Raw genomic sequence first — 11,065 nt, 5'->3', positions numbered from 1 at the left:
TTGGGACGACGATAGGACATTTCACTTTCTTTCGCAATATTTCTGATCATGACTCAACCACTAGGAAAGGGGATTGCTTACTCTCAGCCACGTTTTTCGCTTATGCTTAGTCAAGTGAGGATTCCATTCGAAGTAACGTAACAGGAGCACCATCTTCAAAACTTCTCGGGATCCGGAGTTTATCGAGAAAAGGTCCCATCCTTCAATATCATGATTGGGTCAACCAGGCCAGATCATAAGTTCAATAGTTTGATCGGGTCGACCAGGTCAGGCCCGATCATGAGTGAATAGAAAATCGAAAACGTACATAGCTGTTCCAGCGGAAATACTTTGTTTAATTCTACCACTTCTACTAGGAGTAGCCTTTTTAGTGCTAGCTGAACGTAAAGTAATGGCTTTTGTGCAACGTCGAAAGGGTCCTGATGTAGTGGGATCGTTCGGATTGTTACAACCTCTAGCAGATGGTTTTAAATTGATTCTAAAAGAACCTATTTCACCAAGTAGTGCTAATTTCTCCCTTTTTAGAATGGCTCCAGTGGCTACATTTATGTTAAGTCTGGTCGCTTGGGCCGTTGTACCTTTTGATTATGGTATGGTATTGTCAGATCCGAACATAGGGCTACTTTATTTGTTTGCCATATCTTCGCTAGGTGTTTATGGAATAATTATAGCAGGTTGGTCTAGTAAGACGGGGGGCGGCCGTTCGGTCGCCTATGATATACGGACCAATTGGTCAAAAATGGGTTTGTGCCGCAGGTGTTGAACGATCTACTCTACACAGGTGTGGGCTTACAGGGCTAGGGCTCATAAACCCTTTCTTTCATTGGGTCGGTCACTTTTCCGGGCCGGGATCGAGAAGTGGAAGTCATAAAAAATGATCTTCGCACCCGAAAGGTAGCTTGTCAAGCTGGTCTCACTATTGGAATGGAAATTCTAGCTTTCTTTTTGGCTCTTCTTCTTTGTCAACGCTACTAAGGACCTGACGGTTCGCCTACTTGATGAATGAAAGAACATGAGAAAGGGTTCTAAAAGAAAAGGCGACGAAAGTATACTACACTACACTACAGTACAGTCAAAGTCAGCGGCTGAGTGCCTCGCCTACTATTTTTTGTAGGCGAGCGAGTTAGAGAAGAGGCTTAGGGATAAGAGAGTGTCGGTGCGTACGTAGCCTTCATTCTACTACGCTACACAAAGTCACTTAGCTCGACGTTAATTAAGAGAGTAAAGGAGGAATACCCTACATAGAAGAACCGCTGTTCGCTTACAAAGGTATAACCTTTCGCTCCCCGGGGCAAAGCTGCTTCGCACCACTGATAGACGACTACTTAATTAAGATTCCATTTCAAAGGCGCTACTTTGTTTCGCAAGCCTTTGTCATTGTCAGTCAACTAAGGTTGGCCCTCGGCCCCCTGCGAATCCGTAAATCAGAGAGCATGCCGCAAAAAAAAGGATGGTCCCCTATGCATTGAATTCTTTCCGGAACGAAAAGAATTCAAGTACCTGACCCCCCCATCATGGTGAACCTCTCCTTGTGATCGGGATGAGGTAGATGCCTCCCAGCCGGGGGGCGGATCGAATCGGAGTTTCCTTAGGTAGCCACCGACCTACAGTTCTCCTTAAACTTCTGTGCTTGGTGGAAAAGAAGCGAACAAAGGTACGCTCGCTTGCTGTCTTGTTCTCTGCCGCGGACTGGGATCGCTCGCCAGCTAGGCCCTCTAGAAAAAAGTTGGAGCAACATTGTATGAGAACATATTACCCATCTTCGGGGACAAGGGGCGGAACGACCTCTCGATCTACTTACTGCAGCCCAGGACGGGCGTCGTCGTCTAGGCGTGACTTCTTGTTTTGATCTCCCCTACGCCTAGGACGTTGTCTGGGCCAAGAGCCATAGTTAGTTGCTGTTTCCATTTGGTTCTTCTTTCTCGTTGTTGATACCGGCAAGACCCAGCCAGATGATGATGTCTGCTGGTTGGTAGTGAGAGGACTCTTAGTACCCGCAAAAAAAAGGGCGCTGGTCATGTGATTTAGTTTCTTGCTCTCCCTTAGCAGCGGGAAAGGAGTCTATCTATCTGCCTAGCTTTGGTAGATTTCCCCCAACGCAATTCAAAAACGGAAATTCCACGAATCCCTGAGGTGGATAAGCCCGACGACTCAGCAGCAGTGCGGAATTGAGTTTCTGGTCCGGTGGATCTGATCTATTCTATTCTGGGGCAATACATACCAAAAGGTTCGAAAGAAGGAAGGCGCAGTATATAACCAACCCGCCCATAGCCGGTCTAACTGCTGAGAGAGAAAAGTGCTTTTCTTTCCCTAAGAGTCCTCGAGTACACACAGCTATTGCTGATCCTTTGCGAGATCAGGATGAGACCCTTCAGAATTTCTAATCAATCCATGTTAGGTCAACATCGAGACAGAGCATCTCAGTTGGCTCTGTCAAGGAAGTGAAACAGGCATTCCTAGGTTGAGGTTACCATAGGATTGACCCTCAGTCAGGCCTCCGATTCCAAGGAGTTGATTCAGCAAGTTCCCCGTGCTACCCCGCGGGAAGTCTAATCGGATCAATCGGTGGTTCCGTAATGAGTAGTCGAATACACATTGAGGGGGCCTTGCCTCCTCCTTCCCGCCCACACCTTCATTCTTTTCCTCCTCTGATCTTAGAAAGCCAAGAGACTTGAATTTAAGGCTTCAACAGTTATAATTATACGAATTCTACATACTAATTCGAATTAGCCAATAAATTAGCTATCATCTTTTCAATATAAATTATTGCAATATCAATGAATTGCAAAAATGCAATATTCAATAAGTAAAAAACAATACTCTGAAATAACCTACTAAAAAAAAGGATATTATTAAACACTAATAAGAAAATAAGATTTGATTTCTATTCATCTTAATGTTTCTTATTATTATATATGCCCCTTTGTTTAGGGGATTCTATGTCTAATTATTCCAAAAATTGGATTGATTGATACGAGTTGATTTCCTGTTACGATGGATGGAAGAAAGAATGGATAGTCCAATAGCTGCTTCAGCAGCCGCAAGGGCTATAACAAAAATGGCGAAAATGTAGTTGTGGAAGTAGTCTTGCCCACTTTGCCTTACGCTCATAGAGATCTATAAGTATCCCTCTTGTCTAAGTAGGTAAGTACGCTCTGCCCAGTACTTTGGCATTAAAGCCTGAGTCCTTTGACCTTCTTTCTTGAATGTTCTGGAATCCCAAAGTTAGAATTGAATGCAAAGAAAGAAAGTGAATTCCAAGTGAATCACGAAAGAAGCAAAGCCGTAACTCGCTTCCGCCGGCAAGTAGGCATGAAAAGTAAACAATGGTGACCCCTCTTGCATCTCCTCCTTCAAAACCCTATCCTCGATCAATGGTATTGGAATTTGAGCCCAGACAAAGCTTTTCTCCTCAGGAATTTCATTAATGAATTTTATTATCTTGATAGACCGATGAGCTATAATGTCTCTGGGTAGGGGGGCCCGCCTGGATCTATGATCGTCAATATTGGGGTGCTATCATAAGGTGGTTAGATCTCAACCAAGTAAAGGGCGCCCCTGAGGACGTAGACTTAAACTAGGGGGCTGAGATTGTCTGCTGAGAAGCTCTGGAATGATAGAGAAGGCAAAGGATGCTAGTACTGGACGAGTAGTAAGAAAAAAGAGTTCCTGCTGTCCAACTACCCGATTCGTTAAAGTAGCACTGGTAAATGCGTAGATAGCTGTCCAACTAGTCTATTCGAGAAAGTAAATAGCAACGGAGACATACTACTAGCACAGGTCGCGGGAAGGAAACCCGGGGGAGGAGGATGAGATAGCTTGGTGGGTTTGTTTGTAACAACTAGCAATACTCGTTCGGTTTCAAAAGTAGAGCTATAAGACCGGGTAAGCAATAGGAAAGAAATGTAGTTGTAGTATAGTACTGTACAACACAACTAGCACAGGAAAACTATTCGAATCGCTTGTAACAGCAAGCCCGGAGCTAGCCTAAAAGAATTCCATATCTGAGCGTTCTAGTCATTCCTGCGAAACTAGAAGCTACTACTCGTTCCAAGGGTGGAGGAGAAGTATCCGTCTTGTTCTTACGCCGACGATGTCTGGTTTATATTTCATAATAGAAGAGGTGGATTGGATAGTTTATATCATGGAGAAATGTGCCTATCTCTCGATCAAATAGTAATCGGATTGTAAGAAAGAAGTTATGGTAGTTTTGACTTAGGGGCCTACTGCCTATTAAGAACCTGGAGTGAACCTTATTTATTTTTGGGGAGAAATGACTCTTGTGAATTGTAGAAGCAATAGCATGTACAAAGCTAGGTTGATCTACAAAGATAAAGAAGAAATAGACCTACCTTTCCAACTATCTTTTGAAAACACTAAGCAGGGATCAAAGCACTATTAATAGGTCCTCCTGAAGTAATCCTTAACAGTTGTGAAATAATGGCTTTTCTAACCAACAGGTCTATTGTTTCAGCCAGTAATCCAACCAACAACTGAAGTTTTTCCCATCCCAAGTCTAAAGATAGAGATGAACCCTCTGCTGTTCAAGATTGGCTTAGTGTTAAATCATCCACTGCTCTCTTTCCTCTTGTTTTTGGTGAATTATCAGTGTGCAGATGAATTCAATCCACTGCTATTGAAGAAGCTTTTGGAGGCATATCCTCTCTTGTCTTGTCGGACTAAGAGCTCTTGTCTCTTTCTTTTCCCACGGTAACTAGAGATTGAATAATAGAAGCCAGATTCAATATCATAAGAAAATAGAGATTGTAGCGTAGAGTCAGGCTATCCCATGTTAGCAATAACAGCTTTGGGATCTTTCCTGTTAATGATGAATAGCTTGCCTCAACAGATAATCAGAATTCTTTCTATTCGCGGTATAACAACCGGAAAACGAATCGATCTAGATGCCCCACTCTTGCCTTGAAGGAATTGAATCATCAACTGACTTACTTGAGGAATAAATCAGCTGCTTTCGATTCTTGTCTATCGGATTCTATTGAGAAGAAGGGACAACCATCCATCCTCCCCGATAACGATAAGTGGTTGTCTACTTCCTTGAAGCCCTACTTCCCTAGAGAATTTATTTAAGCAAGTATTGGCGTAGGAGGTGCGAAACCACGGCAATGCAATGACAGATAGGGTTTTTGGAAAGCGGGTAAGGAGGCAGGTAAGTATTAGTCGGTGGATAGCTGTTTTGGAAGAACACTCGGATTAGGGGGAACCCCAAGCGCGAGCGAGGAAGTAAGAAAGTAAGAAGCTAGCAAGGGTTGTCAAACCAGCTAAGGATGTAGCTGTCATCAACCAGAAGCAAGTAAAGACGGGAAGCCCTCTACTCTAGTATTTCGCTTAGGAGGGGATGCCACCTCGGAGAGCAAGCCTGGTCTTGCAAATGAATTGAAATGAAGTAGTTGTTTATTTAAAAGCAAGGAAAGATAGCAGTTAAGGAATATCGGATCGGGTTGCTCGGGGAACAGGATCTTAATGATCAAAGAAGTGATTCAAAGAAAAGTGCCGGTAATGTAATGGTACTCCGCGCCATGGCTCTGGTACTTAGGAATGATTGGGTTGTCCCTTCACTCAGAAGATAGGGTTGTTTCTTGCTTTGGTTGAATCAACCCTTCACTCGGGCTAGACTCCTTCCTATTGATTCCCTTCTTCTATAGACAGACCCCCGGCTAGGGCAGCAGCGTTTTAAAGAAATACGAACAGTTTGGTTTTCAGTGAGCCCGCTTCTTATTCTTAGTGATAGGTTTCTAAAGTATCTATCGCTATGTGCCCCTCCCCGGAAAAAAACAAATAGGCTCGGGCAATTATCAGCTTAGGGACAGCAAGCGGATAGTAGATCTGGCTCCATCCCTTGAATCCGCTGTAACTGATAGAATCTTGTACGAGAGACCCGCAAATAAATAGGGAAACCCGCTTAAAACGCTTTTTAAGTAGAAGCTGAGCCATTACCTGCTAGCATATCTCCCCACCAGGACTCCCCCCAAAGCAAAGCTAAACCCGTTCTTTAATTCAATACCTAGAGACCCGAAAGCTCCAGTCCAAGTTGAGGCGCAGTAGGAGGGATTTCTGTCACCATTATTTATGGACCACGTAAACATACTTTTTTAGTTTAGATTCTTATGCTGGACCTGCAGCCCTAGCCTGGGACACCACTGTGCGACATAAAGATCGGATCAAGTTATGATTTTCTCATTAAGAAAGAGTACCCGAGAAGAATAGATATGATCCGGAAACACTCTTATTCGACGAGGCGTAGAGCGTTTTACTTTCTTCTTTACAATTTCCTTAATGCGCATGAATGAGAGATTACAGCACTTAGTATGAGCATATCGGCCTAGCTTCTTAGCCATAAGAATAGTTCTACCTACCAAGTCAACCCTACTCTTGCCCACAAGAAATTATTATTAGATACTCAATTCTTCATTGACTAGCCCCCCCAAGCAATTACCTATGCCCTCCCTAGCTTATCCATAAGATAAGAAGAGACATATCTGAATAGATAGTATTAGACCACTTCTCACAAGCCCAGTCATACATAAAGGAGGATTTCTTATAGGCAAAAAGAAAACACATCTATATCGGCGTCAAGAGTTACCCAAGTCCGAAGTAATGCGTCTTTCTATCTAGTCCAACATGCTTACCCAAGACCCAACTTCTTCACTACTTGACCTACTTTCTATAACTCCCAGACTCTGCTTATTATGCCCGAAGGAGCGTATTTAGACTGAATAAGTAAATAAGGCGCGGAGCGATAGAACATCTCTCAGTTCACTAAGGATGAAATACTCTTGCTAGCTTTCGATGAATGCCTCCAGTTTTGGAGTAGATATAGGCAAAATTTAGCAAGTAACATGGTTGCTGTCACAATTCCTTAATCTTCTCGGCTGGAATCTACAATGGGCTACGTACGCCCTTGTTTTTGAATCACGGAAATGCAGAGGTTTTAATTAGTGCTTACCTGCAGTCCACCCTTTCTTTGAACCTTGTAAATGATCGAATTTACAGATATGAACTGAGTGCCATTTGATGAGTAAGATCGAACAAGGGAGAGGGATATGGAAAGGATGAAGTAATGAAAGAGGAAGTCATTGCTAGTAGTAACGACTTGTCACGATCCATTGGTTCATATAGAATCCATGTCCTAGGTCTATCAAAAAACATTCTTTTCGCTAAGCGTATATAATAAAATAGAGTGAAAGGGTCCACCCCGAAACCAAGGGGGTACTAACTAACAGCTGAGTCCTCTCCGAACCGCAGGAGATAGTTGCCCATCATACGGCTCACCAACTTCACTTGCCTCTAAGGGGGGGCTCGCTCCGGGCAGGTTCGGATCACTTACTATACACGGCCCTACGAAGGGGTTAGGAGCGTTTTCAAGATGATTCTTTCTTTGTCGAGACGAAAAAGGAACCCATCTTTTCGATTGAAAAATGTGAGTCTGTTTTGCCCACTTTATCCATCCCCCTCTATAAAAATGATAAAAAAGGCATTTTAAATGCTTCTTATTCCCGTGTTTGATCTTATCCATCTCTGCCCCGCTTCCATGTGGGCAGAGACCCCTGTAGAGAATGAAGAGGAGCCAAGGATCTTACTCTCAAGAGTGCTTCGATAGGCTCCACTCTCTCCCCTGAATAAGTCAGGCTCCGTTAGCCTGGGCTGAGATGGGGATAACGAGTCGACGATTGAAGCCCCCAACGTTCTGCCAGACACTGGACAGGGGTAAGCTCTGTAAATGTGTAGAGCCAAGTGTAGTGTGGTGTAGTAGTAGGCACTTCTAGGCCCCTTCCCGGCTACTGGATCACTCCAGTGCTTCGGGTACTACGGACCCTCTGCCATCCATTGCAGCAGAGCCGTTTCATGAGCGGGGGGGCTAAGCGCAGTTCTTTGAATCAAAGGTTTCATGAAATCAAAATCGATTCTTTTTTAGATATCTGGATAGATGGATGGATCTATCTTTCTATTCAGATATCTTTTGCAATCAGCCCCAAATCCTTGATTTGGCCAGGAAACAAAGCACTGCTTTGGGCCCAGGAAGCGAAGCTGCTTCTCCTCCACACTTCTTTATTTCTCCGTGCCCCTTCCGCCTTCGCGCGCCATTGGCGCTTTGCTCTCCTCTTATTTCTTCATTGGAGGGTTCGGATGGACTTCGCCGTTCTTTCCCAACGAAAATGGAAAGGGCTGTATCACATCGAGATGTCGATTCGTTTTCCGCCCCAAATGAGATGGGGAATTAGTCACCTCTGTCCCTTCATCTTTATGAAAGGAATCGAGGCCCGGCTCGCGTCGTTCCAACAACCGACGGGGAGCACCCCAGTATACGATCGCGCGCAGTAACTGGGAGTCCTATTACACCTAAGGCCAACTTCCATTCACCAAACCCAGGTTCATCTCGTGTAGTGATTGTGGACTCGTACAAGGATATGGAGTCGACGGTTGATGTATCAGACTCGACCCTGTCTTCGTAGCATGCATTCCCATCTGTGTTGCAAACTGATTCGGTAAGCTACGTGTCCGGTGCACGGAAAACAGCCTTCGGTCTCCCAACCTTACTCATGGCAACCTTCCGGCCGCCCAACGACCTATAACGCTAGTCACTACTCCCACTGGGGCTAGGAAGTAAGCCCCACAACCCAAAGCGGCGAAGAACAAATAGAATTTGCTACAAAAGCCGGCTAACGGGGGTATTCCTGCGTATGAGAACATGGTAATGGAGAAGGTCATAGCCAAATAGGATTCGTTTTGGCTAGAGCGCCCAAATCCGCTATATATTTGACACGGGTTTGCCGTAATGCTGGAACTATGGCGAATGCATCTATCGTCATTGATGCATAAATAAATATACCAATTAGTAGTGATTGAATTCCTTCTATGGTTCCACATGAGAAACCAGTACGAATATAACCTACATGTCCAATCGAACTATGAGCTAGAGGTCTATTTTACTTTCGTTTGGGCCATGGCGGCCAGTGCTCCTAAGATCATAGAAGCAATGCTGCAGAAAAAGAAGATTTGTTGTAATGTACCCCCATAGGAAGCAACAATAGAAACACGTGACATATTTGCAGAAATAGAGATTTTAGGCGCAATAGAAAGGAATGCTGTCACCGGGGTGGGTGAACCCTCATAGATATCAGGTGCCCACATATATAGAGTCAAAAGAGAGATTGAGTCCGAGGGAGAGGGGGTTTTCTTGGGGCTCGAGAGATGAATAGATAGGGCCCCACAAGTTGGTTAATTCGCCGTGGGGAATTCACACAAAAGGGAAGGACTTATTCTCAACGAAAAAAGTGCTCTCTGAACCGAACGTGAAAGTTGTTTTCCATCAGACGGCTGTTCACGTAACTCCACTCTCGGCTTGGATTATATATCCATTTGGTCCGCTCTCGGCCATTCCACACGCTGCCTAGCAGAGACGTGGTTATCTGAAGTGGATTCTCTCTTTTCTTTGGGTGTAGTCGGACATTCCACTTTGTTAAGTTCTTTTCTTTTCTTTTGTATTGTAGTAGATGCCGAACCTGCTGCTCAGTGGGCGGGCGCAGCAGCTACATGGACCCCTTTCTTTATGTTGTTGCCAGCGCTTTCCCGGGCCGAGCCGGAATTCTTTATTAGAACGTCGGCAGGCAAAGCCCGAAGGAAGGCTGCTATCCCCTCGGCCTTCTTCCTTTTCGATGAAAAACAAATCAATCTCCGAAAGCGTTTTCCTTACCCTTCCCCCCCTTCGTCGAGCCTTTCCTTTAGTGGTAAGGGATATGCACCTTATCTGAACGTCGGCAGGCATTCCGGAATTCTCCTTTTTGAGCCCCGGGTGAACATAGGCTCAAACATGATTGGGGGGGTCCTAGCTACGCCATGCGTTCAATACAAAAAAAAGCCTCTGGGAAGCAGCAGAGATTACAAAAAGAGGGTGCTTTCCTGTGTTGCACTGAAAAAAGGACAAAGGAGAAGACGCTCTTCGACTTTCTTTCTTCCTCCCGCGCCCGCCTAAGCCCGGCCCGCGTTAGAGGGGAAGATTAGCAAAGCGGAAAAAGACAGAGGGAGGGGGAGCTGCATCTTATTCTCTTCGCGTTCAGGATCGGAGAAGCATTCGGAAGGGGCTAGGCCTTCATTTCGTTGGCAGAAGCAGAAACGATCCAATCCATTCGGGGAACCCAAAAACGAACTCTGTTTACTTTTTTCATAGATAGATGATATATATAGGAATAATATATACATCCCTTTACTGTATATGTCTATGTATCTTTTAATCTCCCGATTCTCTTTTTTTTTTAGTTCGCACTGCTCTTTCTCTCTAAATTGCATCAAAGAAAATAGAGAGAGAGAGCAGATGGATCCTATCCCCTATAACGAACACTCATTCCTATCTATTGATAGAAAGATCTTCGTCACGGACTTTGCCTTAGACTGACGGAACAAAGCTAAGAAGTAGGCTGAATGGAAAAAGGAAAGGGACAAGGGCGGTCGTCGCTTGGCGCGAAGGCTGCTGGTTCGGTACGGTACTAAAGGTCCTCGGACTTCCAGGCGGTTTTTCTTTTGGGCTGCTGTGAACCCTTGGATCTCGCCAATACAGCCTCCTATGGTTTTCGTTACCGAGATATCTTTTCTTTTTTCCCAGGGATTTTTTGGGTAATCAGCTCCCATGCTGCAAACAGTCAAATCTGAACCTTGCCGCTCTTCTTTCCTCGTGGGCAGGAAGCACACCAGCTGCGTGCGTTGCGTGATTCCACTGTGTTTTTTGCACTTGACTGGGCGGACAGTTGACCGGAAGATAACTTCGATTCGCCCGGCCAGCAGGCGGGCGGCGTGCTTATCTTGTGTGACAACACTACAGAGCGAGTAGCTCTTCTAGTCGGGCAGCTGTGTGACAACACTCCAGAGAAAGCGGCGCTTTTGTGTAACATGCTATGGTCTCAACGCCCTTACGAGGTAGTGATGAGTTTCACGCGCTCTAAGCCCGGCCCGCGCGCAGTTAGGAGGATTGGCCGCTATCTGAGCGGTACCACCCATCCTACCCTACTACCTATAGGGGGCCGTCCGTCCTACAGCCGCCCGAAAAGGAACT

The sequence above is a fragment of the Zea mays genome, unplaced genomic scaffold, assembly GCF_902167145.1.
Source record: "Zea mays cultivar B73 unplaced genomic scaffold, Zm-B73-REFERENCE-NAM-5.0 scaffold_279, whole genome shotgun sequence".
In the NCBI taxonomy this organism is placed as follows: Eukaryota; Viridiplantae; Streptophyta; class Magnoliopsida; order Poales; family Poaceae; genus Zea; species Zea mays.
The sequence above is the reverse complement of the archived record's forward strand: the minus strand, read 5'-3'. Positions refer to the sequence as shown.